This window comes from Monodelphis domestica, chromosome 7 (assembly GCF_027887165.1).
Source record: "Monodelphis domestica isolate mMonDom1 chromosome 7, mMonDom1.pri, whole genome shotgun sequence".
Classification (NCBI taxonomy): Eukaryota; Metazoa; Chordata; class Mammalia; order Didelphimorphia; family Didelphidae; genus Monodelphis; species Monodelphis domestica.
In genome coordinates, this window is record NC_077233.1 from 15082251 (window position 1) to 15096436 (window position 14186).

Here is a 14186-nt window from a genome sequence, read left to right on the forward strand (position 1 = left end):
ATCTTTTTTTCCCCAAAATTCAAAATCCAAATTCTCTCCCTCCCATGTCCCATCCTTTGAAAAAGAAGAAAAATAAAACCTGTTACAAAAATGTATAGTTGGCAAAACAAATTCTTGCACTACCCATGTCTTTTTTTTTTCTGAGAGGATTTCACTGTATTTAGCTGTAGTCAGTTTTACAAGCATTTTTTTAATTACCATTCCAAAATGCAAAAAAGTCACATAAAAAATAGAAAAGGGTCTCATCTTTCTTTTTTCTAGAAATTGTGCTCAATAATCAATAAGAGTATTTAAACTTCAAATTAACCACCAATCAAAAAATCCAATGTGTAGAACTGGGTCTTTTTAATAGCCAATAAATAATATAATAAATAGTATTTACTTAAGAGAACAGTAGACCTCATTTATAATCAGGTTTGGTGGAATGTTATGTTCTCTGACTGTTCTCCATAGTAACAGACCTATTGTGATTTTCCTGATGTACTGTAGAGTCTTGAATAATTAGCAAAAATGTAGAACTCCATTTGATCAGTCAATCAAACAAGCAGGACAGCATTTATGCATCCATCATTTTCTGGATTGTTGGTAATCTGTGCGTACTTTCCCCAGATAACTTTGCCTCTTTGTGTCACAAGGCCCAGCTCACTCACATTCACCTCAATGATAATACCTTTGGTAATGACACCCAAAGTTGTATATAGTGGGGATGAGGGATTCTTCTTCACACCAAGTATGGGTAGGCAAAAAGTGGCTCTAAGTTCAGGGTGAGTTACATGAGCCTTTTTAAAGCGCAAACCCATTGGTCTAATAAATCTTTCATATTTTGGTCATTTTCGAGTAAAGCCATCCCCAACAAAGCAGACTTTAGTAACCATTCTCTTCCAAGCCTTCTTCTTCCTCTTTCCTGTACGAATAACCTTTAATACTTCTGTTTCTCCCTGGGCACGAACCTTTGGCAAGGGCACTTCCCATTTACCAGCTTTTTCTTTTCATTTTTGTTTAATCATGTTGGAAAGGACTTTGGCTCAGGATTGTTCCTCTCTGTCCAGAAGATATGCAGGCACTGCTCCTTGGGGAGTTTTTTCATTATTCTTTTGCTTGGTATTTCTCTTTTCATGCATCTTGATAGTCTTTTTCATTTGAATCTTCTCAGCATGACGTTGTTTATGGTAAAGTTTGGCCTTTAGACCTATCATTTTCTTTGCTTTCTTTGAACGTTCATGAGCCTCATGGCTTTCCTTCTTTCTCTTTTTCTCATGGTAATCCAAGCGGTAGCCATACTGCTTTCGGTGTTACTCTATTCGTTCTGTGGCATGACGATAGCAGCGTGCCAGTCAAGAGGCCACTGAAATTGCTCCCCAAATTAAGACCCTCCAACAATAGCAAACGAATTCCCAGGAGCCGGAAAAGAAAAGGTACCCATATCTTTAAAAAAAGGTTTCTGGAAAATGAGGGGGTATCCCTCCATTGGGGAATGGATGAACTGTTTGTGGTATCTGTTGGTGATGGAACACTATTGTGCTGAAAGTAATGATGAACTGGAGGGATTCCACGTGAACTGGAAAGAGCTCCAGGAACTGATGCAGAATGAAAGGAGCAGAACCAGTAGAACATTGTACACAGAGACGGATACATTGTGGCACAATCAAATGGAACGGACTTCTCTGCTAGCAGCAATGCAATGACCCAGGACAATTCTGAGGGACTCATGAGAAAGATGCTATCCATGTCTGGAGATCCTGAGAAAGAACTGGGGGAGCAGAAACATAGAAGAGAAACATAGGATCAATCACATGGCTCAATGGGGATGTGATGGGGGTTTTGGTGTTAAAAGATCACTCTATTGCAAATATGAATAATAGGGGAATAGGTTTTGAACAATGACACATTTAAACTCAGTGTAATTGCTCATCAGCTCCTGGAGTGGGGAGGGAGGAGGGAAGGTAAATAACATAAATCATGGAACCATGGGAAAAATATTCTAAATTAATTAAATAAAAATGAAAAAAAATAAAGACATAGATGGGAAAAAAAAGTTTCAATCTGCTCTTTGGGTCTGTCTAGAGGAGGAACATGTTTCATTTTGAGTCCTCTAATTATAGTCAGTTCTACTGTGTTGATCAGAGTTTTTAAGTCTTTCAAGATTGTTTTCTTTATACTATTATTATCATATGAATTATATATTCCTGGTTTTGTATCAATTCATATAAAACTTCCTAGGTTTTTCTAAAGCTGTCCCCTTCATTATTCCTTACAATATAGTAAGCATTTCATCGCATACATGTCCTATAACTTCTTTAGCCATTCCCCAAAGGATAGGTGCCCCCTTAGTCTGCAATTCTTTGTCACTACAGATAAGTGCTATAAATATTAGTGTATACAGGCCCTTTTCCTCTTTTGTTAATCTCTTTTTGTGTACATTCCCATTGCTGAGTCAAAGAATATGTAGTTTAATAACTTTTCAAGCATAATTCCATATCATTCTCCAGAATGACTAGATAGCTCATTGCATTTGCTGCTCCACCAACAATTCATTAATGCAATTCCCTCCCCCCCTCCAGCCACTTTAGCATTTGACATTTTCCTTTTTTCACCTTTGATAATGTGATGGGTATGAAGTGGTACCTAAGAATTGTTTCAATTTGCTTTTCTCTAATATAAGTAATATAGACAATTTTAAAAATATAGCTATTAATAGCTTGGATGGCTTTCTCTGAAAACTGTCTTTTCATAACCTTTGATTATCTCATTGGGGAATGGCTCATTCTTATAAATTGGATTTATTCCCTCTACATTATAGAAATGAAACATTTATCAGAGAAACTTGCTGTAATTATTTTTTCTAATTTCCCATTTCTGATTGTAACAGGTTTGATTTTCTTTGTGTAATAATTTTGATTTTATGTAATCAAAATGTTCTATTTTAACTCCATTAGACCTTTCCATCTCTTATTTGGTCTTGAACTCTTCCCCATTCATAGATCTCACAGTTAATTTCTCCCATGTTCACCTAATTTATGATGTAGCTTTTATGTGTAAGTCACCTGTTTATAGTTTTTCTTGGTATGTAACTTGTGAGTCTATATCTAGTTTCTGCCAGACTGTTTTCCAGTTTTCCCTTCAGTTTTTGTTGAATAGTGAATTCTTGCCTCCATATTTAAGATCTTTGGGTTTATTCAACACTTGGCTACCCTGCTTTTTTGCTTCTGTTTATTGTGTAACTAATCTGTTCCATTGATCAACCTTCTTTACCCAGTACAAAATTGCTTGATGATTACTGCTTTGTAGTGATAGTTTGAGATCTGGTTCTGCTAGGAACTCTTCCTTTTTAACTTTTTTCATTAACTCTTGATGTTCTTGGCCTTTAGTTCCTCCAGTTTAATTTTATTATTTTTTCTAGTTTTCTAAAGAAAGTCCTTGGTAGTTTGATTGGTATAGCACTTAATAAATAAATTAATGTAGGTAGTGCTGGCATTTTTATTACATTAGCTGAGTCTTCCTGTGAACAATTAATATTTCTCCAATTATTTGGATGCTTTTACTTTTGTAAAGAGTGTTTTATACTTGGCTTCATATAGTTCCTATTTGTTTTGTCAGATAGACTCCCATGTATTTTATAGTATCTATAGGATTTATTTCCAAATGTTTGATCTTATTGATTTCCAGTTTTCTTTTTTTATTTCATGATTTAGATATTAAGACCATATTTGTGTTATAGAAGACATTTAATAAGATCCTTTCTTTTCCTGTTATTTTTAAAATTTTTTTAAAACATTTTTTGGTAGTTATTTAAGTACTCTTTTCTGTTCTATTAATTTGGACCATAAAAGAACTACTTCCAGGTCTTTTGCCTAATTTTATTTCCTTTATGACTTCTGATAGAGTTTATAGCATGCTTGTGGAAGAAATTGGAAGTGTAGGAAGATTGGGATGATAGCAAGAATTCAGGTTTTAATGAGCTTTTAATGCCAAAATACTTTCTATTTTATCCTAACGGGAGCCACTAGAGTTTATTAAGCAAAGGGTGACATGGGCAGACTTACTCTTTAGGGAAACCACTTTGGTGGCTGACTGACTTGATGGATTAGAATGAAGAGAGATTCGAGACAGGCACACATACCAGCAGGCTATTGCAATAGTTTAGGCATGAAGTGACGAAGGCTTACCCCAAGGTGGTGGCAGTGTCACAGGAGAAAAGGGGGTATATACGATATGGATATGGGAGAGTGAGAGATATTGAGGAACAGAAGAGGACACCTAAGTTGTGAGCTTGGGAGACCTGGAGCATAATAGTAAAAGTAATAGGGAAGTTAGAGAGGAGGATTCTTAAAGACTAAATGGTTACATGATTCATGTGTTCTCCCACATATATATAATCACTCAAACCTATTTCCATATCATTCATTTTTGTAAAAGGGCAGACCTTTAAAACAAAAACCCGAACTCACATACCCATACAAACAAGTGATAAATCACATGTTTTCTTCTGGATTTCTACTCCCACAATTCTTTCTCTAGATATGGATAGCTTTCTTTGTCTTAAGTCTCTCAGAATTGTCTTGGAACATTGAATTACTTTTAGTAGCAAAGTCAGTCACATTTGATCATCCCACAGTGTTCTCTTGGTTCTGCTTATTTCATTCCGCATCAGTTCATGGAGGTCTTTCCAGTTCTAGAAATCCATCAACTCATCATTCCTTATAGCACAATAGTATTCCATTGCCATCAGATACCACATTTTGTTCAGCCATTCCCAATTGAGGGACATCCCCATAGTTTCCAATTTTTTGCTATCACAAAGAGTACAGCTATGAATATTTTTGTACAGTTACTCAGTTTTTTTAAAATCTCTTTGGGATATAAATCCAGCAGTGGTGTGACTGGATCAAAGGGCAGGCAGTCTTTTAAAGCTATTTGGGCATGATTACAAATTGCCCTCCAGAATGGCCAGATCACTTCACAACTCCACCTGCAATGCATTAGTGTCCCAGTTTTGCCACATCCCCTCCAACATTTATTATTTTCCTTTCCTGTCATATTGGCCATTCTGCTAGGTGTGAGGTGATAACTCAAAGTTGTTTTGATTTGCATTTTAGATAGGAGGATTTGGGAGGAAAGATAATGATCATTGTGTGGAGTTTGGGATGCCTCCAGGACAGACAGCTGGAGATGTTTATGAGCAATAGGTGATTCAATATTATACTTCAGGAGAGGCAACTATAATATTGACCTAAAACTCTGTGAATCAGAATTTATTAGTAAATATTTGTTGAAACAAAATCAGTGCAACCAAGATTAGAAGAAAAGGAGAAAGTTGGGGAGAAAATTTTGTAGCAAGTATCTCTGATAAAGGCCTTATTTCTCATATATTTGGGGAACTGAGTCAAATTTATAAAAAAATATAAATCATTCCCCAATCGATAAATGGTCAAAGAGAATTAACAGGAAGTTTTCAGATGAAGAAATTAAGGCTATATATAATCACATTTTAAAAATGCCCTAAATTGCTCTTAACTAGATAAAATGCAAATGAAAACAACTCTGAGGTACCACCTCACACCTATCATATTGGCTCATATGACAGAAAAGGAAAATAGTTGTTGGAATGGATGTGGAAATGCTCGAGGAGTTGTGAACTAATCCAACCATTTCCAGAGAGTGATTTGGCACTATGCTCAAAGGGCTTTAAAAATGTACATACCCCTTGATTCTGCAATGCCACTACTAGGTCTATATCACAAAAATATTTTTTTAAAAAGGGCCTGTTTGTACAAGAATGTTTATAGCAATTCTTTTTGTGGTGGCAAAGAATTGGAAAATGAGGGAATGTTCATCAATTGGGGACTGGATGAAAAAGTTGTAATATGACTGTGATGGAATACTATTGTGCTATAAGAACTGAGAAGGATGAATTCAGCAAAACCTGGGAAGACCTGACATGAACAGATGCAAAGTGAAGTGACCAGAACTAGGAGAACATTGTATATAGTAACATGATGATGAACATTTATGAATGACTAGGCTGTTCTTAGCAATACAGTGATCCAAAACAATCCTTAAGAACTCATGATGAAAACAATTGCCATCAACTTTCAGAGAAAGGATGGTGTCTAAATGTAGACCAAGACATATTATAATTTACTTCATTTCTAAATTTTTCTTTTCCTTATTCTAATTCTTTTTTCACAAAATGACTAATACGAAAAATGCTTTACACTCTTACATATATAAAATCTGTATTAGTTCACTTGCCATTTCAGGGAGTGAAGAGGACAGGGAAGAGAGAGGGTTATAATTTGGCTCAAACTTTTAAAAAAATCAAAGTTTAAAAATCTTTTTTTCATGTAATTGAGAAAAAATACTTGTTATGAAAGAAGCAGAAGTAAGAAAACTACACAAATAGCTACAAAGATATAAATAAAAGAGTAAACAAAGAAATTGAATGCTAGTTAAGACTAGACTTGGTTCAGAAGAGCCTAGGAAATGTCACTGCTTAGTTGAGGACTCTGGGTATGGAACATTACATATGCCCTCAGACTCAGTGGATATCTTGATTTTATTTGCTGATCTTGCTTTTTCCCTTCTTTTTTAATTCTTCAGGATGATCCTGTGGATAGAGAAGTGGGGAAGATTATATTTGGTAATCAAGATGCCACAAAAACAAAAGATTAATATGAAATTTTTTAAAGAACAGGCCATGCAAGAACAACTTTATTTCCTTATGTGAAGAGTACTAGAAAGGGAAAAGCTGTATCTCTACTTCAGTATAGATTTAGTTTGCATTTTAACAAAACATTTAAAAAGTCATTCTATTCTTGTGGAAAAGATAGGGAGATCTAGAAAATAGTACGGTTAGGTAAAATCAGACCTGGCTGAATGGATAAATCAAGAGTCATCATTAATTGATCAAATACACAAGGGATTTAGGCTTGAGCCCTCTCCTGTTCAATATTTTGAGCAAGATCTGCATGATGGCATAGTTAACATGCTTATCTCATTTGCAAGAGAATTATGTTGGGGAAGGAAGCTAAAGTGAAAAAAAAATTAATCAAATTTCATTGATATAAGCAGTTCCTGGTGAAAAAAACTACCAATGCAATGAACAAGTGTGCGCTGTTTTGCATTTTTAGAGTTACCTGGTACCCTAAAGGATCACTTAAGGATGTCTGAGGCAGGGCTTACATCTAGGGCATCCTGACTCTGAGACCAGCTCTCTATCTCTCTCTCCCATAGCCACACCTCTTTTCTCATTGGATGAGTGTGAGTATTCATAAAGATCTCAATAGGCAATCATATTAAGCCAAATGAAATAAAATGGAATTTAGTAGGTATAAAAGTAAACTTGGTTTCGAAAGATCAAGTTTAGATGTACATGATGGGGAAGTGTGGGCAGATGACAATTCATCTAAAAAAACCCTAGTTTTTCAATGGCTTAATCCCATGGGTTGATGAGGATATGACTCTAAATGATCACCCTGGTGCAAATTTCAATAATATGGAAATAATTTTTGATCAATGACATATGTAAAACCCAGTGGAATTGTGTGTCGGCTACAGGAGGGAGGGGAGGGGAGGGAAAGAACAAGAATCTTGTAACCATGGGAAAATATTCTAAATTAATTAATTAAATAAAAATGTGAAAAAAATCTAGTTTTTAATGGACTACAAGTTCAAGATACAACTCCCCCCCAAAAGTTTTAGACTGTCCCAAAAGAGACACAGTGCATCTAGCCCCTGCTCTTGTTAGACCACAGCAGGAATATTTTCTTTGGTTCCAGGCACGAAATTTGAGGCCATCAGTAACCTTGAGGCCATCTTGAGAAGGGAGGCTAGGAAAGTAAATGAAATTAAGCCCTTTTGTTTGAGATTAAGATATCCTGTGGCCTCTAAGAACATTTAGGAGAGACAATATTTATTGAAAAAGTGCATTAGTATGGACGGATCAAGTCGTTTAACTTCACTGTCTCAGACTCCTAGGAAAGGCCCCTTCCAATCTTAGATCGATGATCCCATGGTGACTGAGCAACAGTGTTTAGAGGGCAGAGCCTGGACTCATCGGGAGTGAAGTTCTGAACTGATCCACAACTGGAGGCCCATTTGGAATGATGCCCAGAGGCCCATAAAAGAATGCTTGTCTTTTGATCCAGCAATACCACTGCTAGGTCTGCCTCCCAAAGAGACCAAACAAATGGGAAAGGACCTGTTTGTACGAGAATATTTGCAGCTGCGCTTTTTGTGCAGGCAAAGAATTGGAAACCAAATGAGGGGTGTCCTTAGGTTGGGGACCGGCTGAACCAGTGGCGGTGCCGATGGTGAAGGCATAGTTGTGCTAGAGGCAATCATGGCCAGGATAATGTCAGAAAGAGCCAGAAAGGGGGCAGCTGGGCAGCCTAGCGATGGGAGGTCCTCAGACCCTTCCCAGCTGGGTGACCCTGGGCAAGTCCCTTCACCCCCACCTCCTAGTCCTGACCGCTCTTCTGCCTTAGTCCGCAGGAACGATTCCAAGAGGGAAGGTGAGGGTTAAAAAAGAGGAAGAGCCCGAAAGACCTCGCACTGGGCACCGCGGCGGGATGATCACATGGGACAAGGCCAGGATCCGGGACATTTCGAGGACTCGGGAGAGAGAGAGGAAAACGGGCTTCCCCTTGTCTGTTGGGTATGTGGTTTGGGGTTGGTTTGATGAGATTCTTCACTCACAGCAGTAAATCCTATAGAAATGTGCGTGAGAACAACTGGGGGGGGGGGGCGGGTCTCCCAACTAGCAGGCAGGTGTAGACATTTGGTATGAAATGAAAAGGTGCCACATTACACTGGGGACACCCCGCAACAGACCGTTACTGAGCCCGTCAGCGGCGCGATGCAGAGCACCGGCTGGCTCTCCCACCCCAGCCCAGGACCGCTCTCAGTCTGAGTCCGCTCAGCTTCGCCGCGGACAGCAGGGGCGGCCCGAGGCCCAGCTTGACAGGGGCAGGCAGGGCTGCCCAGCCGCTCGGTCCCCTGGCTAGCCGGGCACGCCGGGAAGGGCCCCTCTGTCCCCGGGCCCCACTCAGGGGGGGGCTGCCCAGCCCCCGCGGGGCCTCGGAAGTGGCCTGTCCGTGTTCTGCGAGCCTTCCAGAACTCGCTGGCTTCCGCTGCTGCCGGCCTGCTCTGGGCCGCTTCTCGGCTTCGGGGTGCCCGGCCCTGTCCCTGCCGCCTCTCTGCTCCCATCACAGCTGCCACCCACAGTCCAGCCTCGTCCGGCCTCCTCCCGGCTCCCACCGCGGCCCGTGTTCCTTCCCCTCCCCCCCGCGGTGGGCAGCAGCTCCCACCACCTGTGGCCCTTGCCCCAGCCCGGCCTCCTCCCAGCTCCCCGTCTCACCCCAAAGATGGGGGATTGAAGGGCAGCTGCTGGGGCCCCAGGCCTGGCCCTCCCTCGGTGTTGGGTCCGGAGACCCCCGTCCTGCCCCCATCCTAGAGGTCTGGATTGATGGGGAAGCCGCAGGACGCGAGATGGTCCTGGAAATGTGGCCATGGGGGTGCGAGAGCTCTCCAGGAGGGGCACGCAGGCCCCCAAGGGGGGAGGAGTTTGTTTCCCGTTTGGGCAGTCTTCCAGCAAAGGCCCTCCCGGCCAGGAGGCTGTGCTGCCCCGTCCATACCTCTACCCGCAGGATTCAACACATGGACTTGGCAAAAAAGGCACCGGGTTGAGCAAAGCCAGTGGGTGTCCTCTAGAGGCTTGGGAGGCCCAAAAGAAGGCCCTGATTGGTATCCGGGATTGTGCACGCCTTCCCCAGGCGGCCCTCCTCTCCTCCCCCGACTCTGCCTTCCTTTGGGCCCCGCGGCAGACAAAACGTAACCCAAATGGCCAAAAGCCAAGTAATTTCTCCCTCCAAGTGGCTCCACGCGGCCCATTCACTTTGCTTAAAAGTGGACCTGGGTGTGGGCTTCAAGCCTTTGCTCTCCCGCGCCGGCCTTCCCAACAGGCCGCTTTAAAGGGCAGAAATCCTTGTTTCTTGGTCTGGGTAATCATCCGGATCCCTCTCTGCCGCCAGCGTTCCACATCCAGTGGATTCAAATACTGCCTGTCCCTGCTAGGAACCCTCTAAGGGTTCTCCCAGCCTAAAAAGGAAAGCTGGCTTGTCGCTGGAGCTCCCGCCAAGCAGCTCCCAGCACCCCTTTTGCCTCCCTCCTGATTCTCCTTATCTTCTTCCACCCCATTAGCCATTCTCTGATTTCTCTTTTCTTTTAAAAATCTTATTTAAGACCCTCGCCTTCGGGGTTGGCACCAATTCTAAGACAGAAGAGCAACAAGGGTTAGAAGTTGAGGGTAAGTGACTTGGCCAGGATCATACAAACTAGGCAGGGTCCGAGGTCACATTTGAATCGAAGTCCTCCTGACTCAAGGCCTGGTTTTTTGTCCAGGGTTACCTAGCTGCCCCTCACCACTTTTGTCCTACCTTCCATTTTTTTTCTTTTTTCATTTTGGCCCCCCACCTCCTGCCAAATACATGTAAAGGTTTCCAACATTTAAAAAAGAATTTTGAGTCTCAAATTCTTTCCTTTACCCTCTCCTCCACTGAGATGGTAAGCAATCTCATATAGATTTTATATATGCAGTAATGTAAAATATTTTTCTACATTAATCTTTTTGTTGAAGGAAAATAGAATCCAAAAAAATTTAAGAAAGCAAAAAGCTTAAAATCTTCTCTGGAAGCAGATGGTATTTCCCATCAAGTATTCCCTAGGATTTCCCTGGATCACTGTACTGCTGAGAATAGTTACTCTATTCATGGCTATTTATTGTGCAGGATTCCTGTGCACAATGTTCTCCTGGTTCTGCTTATTGCACTCTGCTTCAGTTCAGGTCAGTTTTTCCATGTTTTTATGAGCTCCTTTTGCTTGTCATTTTTTTTTAACCCCTCACCTTCTGTCTTAGAATCAATATTGTGTATTGGTTCCAAGGCAGAAGAAAGCAGTAACAGCTGGGCAATGGGGATTAAGTGATTTGCCCAGTCACACAGCTAGGATGTGTCTGAGGTCAAATTTGAACCCAGGACCTCCCATTTGCAGGCCTGGCTCTTGTAAGATAATTTTGTTGTTTTGACTTAAATCTAAATAATTGGTCGCCAGGGATGATTCCCAAATAATAAAATACCCAAGTCAGCTGGGAATTATGGAGATTTTAATTAATATAGAGAGAAGGAATTAAGGAAGAGAGAGAGAGAGAGAGAGAAAGAGAGAGAGAGGGAGAGGGAGAGGGAGACAGAGAGAGAGAGAGAATTAATTTGCCAAAGTAGCTTCCCTGAGCCCAAGGGAAAGGGATTCAGTCTTATCACTCACCATGAGACCCTCTCCAAGCTAGGTTCCAGTCCTCCACTGAACTCAATCTCCTGAACTGAGTTCAGAACCCAATTCCACTCTGAAATGAATTCCTGAACTGACTTTTTACCCCTCCTTTTAAAGAAATTTTCTCATGTCACCTCCCCTAAATTTTCATGCCTATCAATCACAGTAGACGCTTTTTTTCCCAGGACTGCCCATTCTTAGTTCTCACCACTCTTTAGTTCTCACCATCTCTGGTTAGATTTTATCTTCTGAGGTACTTCACACTTCTTTGTTAAACTCACCTTTTGTGAGTAACTTGACCTTTTTGTGATTAATTTAACCTTTTCAGGTACTTAACACCTTTTGTGTTAGATCTAAAAATAGACTTAGTTTAAGTTTTAGCTTCACTATTAGGTTTGAATTAAGTACCTTCATTGTTCAATCAGGAGTTTCCAACTTTATCTTCCCCTAAAGTATGTCTGAGTATGGGTGGAGTAATGTAAAGTTCCCAAGACATTCCTGATTCTTGTTAGATCAAGTATCTCCATTGTTATAATAAGGAAATAGCTAAATCAAATCTTCTAAAGTACAGTCTGAGTAGTTTTTAAGATTCACACTCTCAACCCACTGAGTCACCTCGCTGCACCCTTGTCATTTCTAACAACATATTACCATTCCATTACAATCTTATACTATAACTTAGTCATTCCCCAATTTATGAGTATCCCCTCACATTCCAGTTGTGAAAGAGCTGCTCGACATGTTTTTGAACATAGAATCCTTTCTCTTTTTGTCTTTTTGTCTCTTTGGGATTCAAACCCAGTAATGGTAGTGCTGGGTCAAAGGGTATGTACTCTTTTATAGCCCTTTGGGCACAGGTTCAAATGGCTCTCCAAAATGATTGGATCAGTTCACAACTTCTCCAACACTGCATTCCTGTCTTCAGTTTTCCCACATCCCCTCCAAATTTTATCTTTTCCTTTTCTGTCATATGGGCCAATCTGATAGATGTGAGGTGGTAACTCACGACTATAGAAAGCTTTGATTATTTTGTCTGAGAATTGCCTATTCATATCTTTTGACAATTTATTAGTTGGGGCATGACTTGGATTCTTGTACATTTGACTCATTTCTCTATATATTTAGTAAAGATCTGTAAACTTTTTTTTGCACCATTACAATGACTGTGTATTACTCCCAATCCTGTTTAGTTTCTGACCACCATGTCCCCCAATTTGACCTCTTTTCTATTAGCCTCACTCCCTCTTCTCTTATCCCTTTCCTCTCCTACTTCACATAGGGTAAGACAGATTTCTATACCCAAGTGATCATGGTTTTCACTCACTGAGCCAGTTCCAATGAAAGTAAGGTTCATGTGCCCCTCTCCCAACCTCACCCATCTTCCTCTCCACTGTAAAAGCTCTTTTATGTAAGATAATTTACCCTATTTTCTTTACCTTCCCCCCCTTCTCCCAATGCATTCTTCTTTCTCATGCCTTAATTTGAAATATTATCACATCATATTCAACTCAGACTCCTGCCCCCTGTTTATGTATACTGCTTCTAACTACCCTAATAATGATAAAGTTATTTGAAGAAACATCTTCCCATGTAGTTTAACCATATTGAATGTCTTTTGATTTATCTTCTTTACCTTTTTAAGATTCTCCTGAGCCTTGTATTTGAGAGTCAGACTTTCCATTCAGCTCTAGTCTATCCATCAGGAATGTTTGAAGAGTCTCTATTTCAGTGAATACACATCTTAAGGATTATCCCAGGTTAGTTGGGTAGTTGATTCTTGGTTGAAGTCCTAGCTCCTTTGCCCTCTGGAATAAATTCCCAGCCCTCCAATCTTTTAATGTAGAAGTTGCCAAGTCTTGTGTTATCCTGACTATAGCTCTATGATATTTGAATTGTTTCTTCTTGGCTGCTTGCAATATTTTCTAGTTCATCTGAGGGTTCTGGCATTTGGGTATTATATTCCTGGGAGTTATCTTTTAGGAGTTGATCCGTGGATTCTTTAATTTTTGTTTTACCCTCTGTTTTTGGAATATCAGGGCAATTTTCCTTGATAATTTCTTAAAATATGAGATTTAAACTCTTTTTTTCGATTATAGTTTTCAGATAGTCTAATAATTCTTAGGTTATCTCTCTTAGAATAAATTTCCAGGTCATTTGTTTTTCCAATGAGATTTCATATTTTCTTCTATTTTTCATTCTTTTTATTTTGTTTGTTTCTTGATGTCTCATAGTCATTAGTTTCCTTTGCCTGCTCAATTTTTAAGGTATCATTTTCTTAAAAAACAAACGAACATTTATTTAGAATATTTTCCATGGAGAGGTGGGGGGCAGCTGGATAGCTCAGTGGATCGAGAGCCAGGCCTAGAGACGGGAGATCCTAGGTTCAAATCTGACCACAGACACTTCCCAGCTGTGTGACCTTGGGCAAGTCAATTAACCTCCATTGCCTAGCCCTTACCACTCTTCTGCCTTGGACACAGTACTGATTCCAAGGAAGGTAAGAATTAAAAAAAATATATTTTTCCATGGTTACAAAATTCATGTTCTTTCCCTCCCCCCTCCTAGAACTGACAAGCAATTCTACTGTGTTATACATGTATCATTATTCAAAACCTATTTTCATATTATTCATATTTGCAGTAGAGAGATCTTTTAATGTAAGGCATATATTTTCCATTTGGTTACTTTTACTTTGTAAAAAGCTCTTCCTTAATTAATTTTTATGTCTTTTTTCCCCCCCAAATGGCCAATTCTTTTAAGAATATTTTTTCCAGTGCATTTTTGTATACTGTCCAGATCTGCTTTTTAAGGAGTTCTCTTCTTTGGACTTTTGTGCCTTTTTTGCCAATTGTCCTATGTGA

At 40.0% G+C, this 14186-nt stretch overlaps 1 pseudogene; it reads right to left on the bottom strand.

Annotated features, from left to right (window-relative positions):
* Positions 1 to 223: 223 nt before the first annotated feature.
* LOC100025766 (ribosome biogenesis protein NSA2 homolog) lies at positions 224 to 8322 on the bottom strand (annotated as a pseudogene).
* Between the last annotated feature and the right edge of the window lie 5864 nt (positions 8323 to 14186).